Consider the following 6,110-nt stretch of genomic DNA (forward strand, 5'->3'; position numbering starts at 1 on the left):
GAGGGAGAGAGAGGGAGGAAAGGGAAATTTTGAGGTCACTGTCTTTGTGCTTGGCTTCTGTCACTTAGTGTAACGTTCTCAAGGTTGATCCCTGTGATAGCTGGATATAGAGTGTGTCCGGACTTCATTCCTTGTATTGCCAAGTAATCTTTCCTACTATTCATACACTCCCTTGTATTTATCCTTTTATCCACCGATGGGCATTTGGGTTGGTTTTTTGGTTTTTGTTTTTGCCATTATGAGTGGGCTGCTAGGAACATTTGTGTACGTGTTTTTATGTTTGTTTTTTTTTAATTTTATTTCATTTTTGAAAATTTTATTTATTTCCTTTGAGAGAGACAGAGACAGCGCAAGCAGGGGAGGGGCAGAGAGAGAGGAAGAGAGAGAATCCCAAGCAGGCTCCATGCTGTCAGCGCAGAGCCAGACTCAGGGCTCGAACTCACAAAACTGCAAGGTCACGACCTGAGCAGAAACCAAGAGTCGGATGCTTAACCGATTGAGCCACGCAGGCGCCCCTTTTCACGTGTTTTTAAGTGAACTTGATGTTTATTTCCCTTGAATATATACCTGAGAGTTGAATTGCTAGGTCATAGGTCACACTGGATCTTTTAAATAATATAATGTAGCAACTCCGGAAGTCAGATTCTTGCCCCTCTCCAGGGTTTATTGTGTTGTTATCGTTTTAGTGGCTTTTCTGGATTAATCCTGTAAAGTCTGTACTCTTTGTCATGGATGGCCACGAAGTGTCTGCTCACCTAGGTTAGTGATAGGCTAATGATTGAACAGAGGTTCCTTCACTGCCTGGAACCAGTGAGTCTCCCAAACTTTGACAGGTAGTTTACAACATTGCCTTAGCCTTCACTTCCTGGTTGCACAGAGCCTCAAGGTCAGTCAGAGGTGAGAGCTTAAGGCCTTCTCAGTCTTTCCTGAGCGTGACACAACACAGGGCATGCCTACGATCCTACGCATGTGTGTGGCTTTCTAGAATCCCGGGAATGTGCCCTAGCTTTTCAAAACCCCCTGTGAATAACTCATTTCCTAGCTTCTCGGTTGGCCCGTTGTTTAGGGCACTGTTAGTCTACCTTATTCCATCATTTTTGCTGACATCCTCCCCAACCCCAGGGCATTTTTATGGTGATGACACCACAGAGTCTTAGAACTTCATCTTCAAATGTTAGATTTTTCGTCATGGTCTAAATTTTGGTATTGTATCTTGCTGTCTTCTTGTTTACATGGAGCTACGAATGATGGGACAACCTACCATCAAAACAACTTATACTAAACTGCATCTCTCAGCTCTTGGTTCAGATATCAGATCACTCTAATTATGGGACAAAATCATCACATGCCAGAGAAACAGGGGAGTGAATGGCTACTCCAAAGAAGCTGGGAGACTCTTCTAGATCTTCTATAGGACAAAGGCATGAGTAACAAGGCAAAGAAGAAAGACAGCAGTTAATTTTGTGTCCCAACAAAAAAGCTCTGAATTAGGGGCGCCTGGGTGGCTCAGTTGGTTAACCATATGACTTGGGCTCAGGTCATGATCTCACGTGGGTTTGAGCCCCTCATCGAGCTCTGTGCTGACAGCTCAGAGCCTGGAGCCTGCTTCGGATTCTATGTCTCTCTCTCTCTCTCTCTCTCTCTGCCCCTCCCCTGCTCACACTGTCTCTGTCTCTCTCAAAAATAAATACACATTAAAAAAAAAAAAAAACTCTAAATTCAGCCTGCTTCTGTCTTCCCCCTTGAGGTCCCACTTAGATGGACACGAGCTTACCCTACGATCTCAGCGAGGGTGACAGAGCCTGCCTTACCTTGGCCTTGTGTAAGTCCTAGACCATTCCCTAGCAGACATTAGCACAGGGCCCAACCCACCACCCACCTCGGACCTCTATCCCTTGCCTCTTGGCCTACCAAGCTCCCATCGTCTGGGAAATCAGCCTTGCTGGGAAGCTGCTATCTTTTCTGTTTGGAAAAAGTTAACGGTGAAGCTTTTAACAGCCAGGCGAGCGCCAGAGATGTCTCTTAAATGTTGCCCCACAATGCTGCCCTTGAAAGTTTGGGTGGAACAATGATTCAGCTCAGACAAGGCGAGTGCAGAGGGAAGAGGCCCCCTTGGGAGGGACAGCGGGGCAAACCCAGCCAGCAGACTGCTGACTGGCCCTGGCCGTGACCCTGATTTGCCATGTCTCCTTCGGGGGCTTTCAAATCACATTAGGCTCCGGCTGTCGCTGACTTGATGAGCTGTGTCAGAGCTGCGAGAGTTCTTCCGCTTGGCCTCACCAGGTGGCCCGGGCCCCTTGGGAGTCCATGTCTGCAGCCTCTAGGCCCCGCTTGGTCTGCTCCGCTCCCCCAGAATGCCCCACCTGCCTTCCCAGCTGCCCTCGCTCTCGCATGCAGGGTCCCAGGTGTTCCCCTCTGCGTCCCGGACCAGCCATCAGACACGGGTCCCGGGTGTTCTCTGGGGTGGCTAGATCCTGGCCAACCAGTGGGCTTCAGATTACAGTCATCTGGGGAACATTTAAAAATACCAAGGCCTGAATCCCACTCTGGGCCGATGAAACCAGAGCCTTGGGGGAGAAGCCTGTGATTGTCAGACGAGGAGCCCGAGGCCGTGAGCGGGAAAGCGACTTCCCCACTTTGCACAGCTGGTGAGTGGCACAGCTCCGGGCATCTCCACCCCTCGGCCTGGTGCTCTTGGATCTGTTACTAACACTGCTGTTGGCTCCGTGTTATTTCTGTGTCTGCGCTTCCCCACGCAGCCTCCTTGGACCGTCCAGACTTTTATCCCTACATATGGTAATGGAGGTCTGTGTGTTTCTATTGGGTATGTTTGAAAGCACAATGGAAGTTATGCCTTCGTCTGTGATTAGAACGCATGGGCTGCGCCTTCGTAAATGTAAATTGTTCGGAAGCAAAAAGCTTTTAAAACTCAAGAGCTGATAGAAAGACATGAATCAAGGGGTCAGTGGCCAACCTTTTATCCATAAAAAATGGGTTGGGAAGTGTGGCACGAAACCTCCCTGACCGCGACCCTTGCGACTTTGTCTAAATCCTGGCTGTCTCACCCTCCGGGGCTCTGGCCGGTGCATCTGGCATTGTCCAAAGTGTCAACGGGCTGGATGCAGTGGACAGTCTAGGTAAGGCCTCCCTGGCTGCCACGATGCGGAGCTTTGAACAAACCGCCAGGGGAATGTAGTGGCTTCTCAGATGTCCTGTCCCAGGGTGGAGGCCTCCAGGCCTTGCAGGTGGACCTGATTACCGTGCTCGTCAGGGAAGAAAAGTGGAGGAGTGCAGGGTCAAGGGCACGGGCACCCAAGGAAGTGTAGGGGCGAGGCCTTTAACACAGTGCACCCTCGCACTGGTGAGCGGTGGGTGGTGAATGACAGGTGCTCACCAGGGTGGTCATCCCCGTTGCTAAGAGAACAGGTGAAAAAAGTAACGAAGAGAGAACAGAAATGTGTTTCTCCCATGCTCCCTGTGGTCGGCTGCCTCATGGCCCCCAAAGAGGTCCGTATCCTAATCTCCAGAATCTGTGAAATATTGTGGACTCTTCTGGGCCCAACTTAATTACAAGAGTCCTTCTAGGAGGGAGCCAGGAGGGTCAGAGTCGGAGAGGAGAATGTGACCATGGAAGCGGAGGCCAGAGCGATGTGGCCGCATATCAAGGAAGGCACGTAGCCTCTTGACACTGGAAAAAGCCAGGAGCTGGATTTTCCTCTAGAGATTCCAGAAAGAACCACTCCGGCTCGTACATTAACTTTAACCCAGCCGCCAGATTCTTCTCTTTAGAAGGAACTGCAGTTAAGCAGTTTCTTATGGACACTTTCGGAGTAATTCTGTGCACACACAAGCATGTATGCACACAGACGTATGCCGTGGGCTAATAGTGGCATATCATACAGTTTTGTGCCCTTTCTTTTTCCACTGCATAGTATTATGAGCTCATACTGTATCAGGGGTTGATTGCGGCGGGGCGGGGGGCGGGGAGTGATTCTTGTTTGTAACAGCGATGTTGATTTCCTTCGTGTGTATGTCATCATTGACACAACCGGTCATCTAGTGATAGATATTTGGGCTGTTTCCAATTTCCTTCGGGTTCAAATAATACTGCAGCGAATATCCTAGTAATATGGCGCTTTGCATCCGTGGAATGGCTCTACCAAAGGACATGTGCATTTTTTTATTTGGCTAGATATCGCCGAGTTGCCCACCTTTGAGACAGTGTTGCCCAGCAACAGTGTTTGGAAGTGTCTGTCCCCCAGCTCCTGGCGACATAACGTGTCATCTGACTTGATGTCCTCTAACAACTTGACACGTGGGAACTGGGAAACCGTGAGTAACTCTGGGAATGGAGTCTGGAGGAGACCTGGGTCCCTGCGTGAGGCCCCAGCGCCCCAGCCTGGAAGCCTCTTGCCCTGTGTCCCCGGCAGCTGCACACCTACCTGGGTCACGGGGCCCCTGGATGGAGGCCAGCACCCTCTCTCCCTCCTTCCCGATTGGCTCTCAGTTCTCCTGGAGAGGCGGATGTGAGAGCCTGACCTCTCCAGCTCTTTCTTGAATAGAAAGCTCTTTCTTTACGGCTTGATAAATTTTAGGGCCTGAAGCTGAGAGGCAAAGTACGGGGCGTTCGGGGACAGGACAGCTGCAGTGAGCTGCTGTGTGTTCCCACCTATGCTGGAATGTGGAAGGACAAAGGCATGACTGCATTTTCAGGACACATTAAAGCTATGCTTCCTGATTGCTCTGCATTTGACACTTATCAAGCCTCTCCTCGTAATCTGAATAACAGCTTTATACAAGGGACAATCATCCAGCGACTCAGAAACCACACCAGGTTTCCTTGATGTTAGCCTTTGCTCTCCGGCTTGCCTTGCTTCTGTCCTGCCCCCTGCAGGTTTATGTCACGAGGAGGAGAGTAATCAGCCCATCCCCATGTTCCGGTTATAAGGCGTTGCTAATTTTAGACCCCCTCTCTTACCAAAGACTTCTTATTTACCAAATAGTTCCCCAAATGTATCTGTTATGCTAAAATCAGAGTGCGTATGGGGGATGCGGAATCTCTTTGTGTGTATTGAGATAGTGAGGACTGGGAGAGGAGAAAATGGAGTCTGAGGGCTTACCAGATACTTAATCTCTGAAAAACATAAACAGACTGTCAGTGCAGATGGGGATGAAATCGTGTTTGGGCCACACTCTTTGTACTTGGTATTCTAGTCGTCTTTCTTTCCTCCTGCGTGTGCGTGTGTGCACGCGTGTGTGTGTGCTGTTATGAAGTCCATCAGAAAAATGTCTGGCCAAATGGTCAGCACTAGAAACAGGGAGCTCACAAAGAGAAGTTTCAAATCCCCGTCTAATACAGATCCCCTCCTAAGACCTTCCTTCACGGGTTGGTTGGATGTTCGGACGTCCCTCAGAGCAGAGCTCAAAGGTAGCAGGGGGGCTGCTGAGCATACTTCTTTCCCGGGCACCTTGCAAACAGGGTCAGAGCGAGGTGCTAGTCCTCTCTGAGAAACAGATCCTTTTGTTAGGAGCTGGTGTCTGCGGTGCCAGTTAGAGAATACAGCTGGCAGGGGGCACATTTAATTTCCCGACTGAAACTGATAAAAGAGAAAGAAGAGAGAGGTGTGATTTGCTGAAACAGTTCTACATCTACCCCTTCATTTCTCCAATTAAAAATCCTACCCATTGGTTGGCTTGTGTGGGCCGCAGACTGGTTGGACAAAGAAGGGACAGCAGATTGCATGTGAATTTAAAAGTCATCTTTGAAGAATAACTAGATCTATTTTTAATGCCTCCGTGAAAAATGAGTGGTCGTATTGTCTGCCTTCTCCCCACCCGTGGAGTTGTTAACACTCTGAGTTATCAGAGAAAGCATTTCTCTCCTCAAACTTTGCTCCAAGGGAACAATGACATTAATTTTCAGGAGACCGTTGTGTTCACGACAGACGAGTGTCGCCGTTCAGTGCGCCGAATGAGGGCACGGGCACGTTAAAATAAATCAGTCCCATCCAATCAACAACGTCAATCCCAAACCCTTCTTGGCTCAGCATTAAAAATGCATGAGCACACAGTGAGGTCAGGCACAAAATAAATATAAATGGCAAATAAAG

The sequence above is a fragment of the Prionailurus bengalensis genome, chromosome C2 (assembly GCF_016509475.1).
Source record: "Prionailurus bengalensis isolate Pbe53 chromosome C2, Fcat_Pben_1.1_paternal_pri, whole genome shotgun sequence".
Lineage (NCBI taxonomy): Eukaryota > Metazoa > Chordata > Mammalia > Carnivora > Felidae > Prionailurus > Prionailurus bengalensis.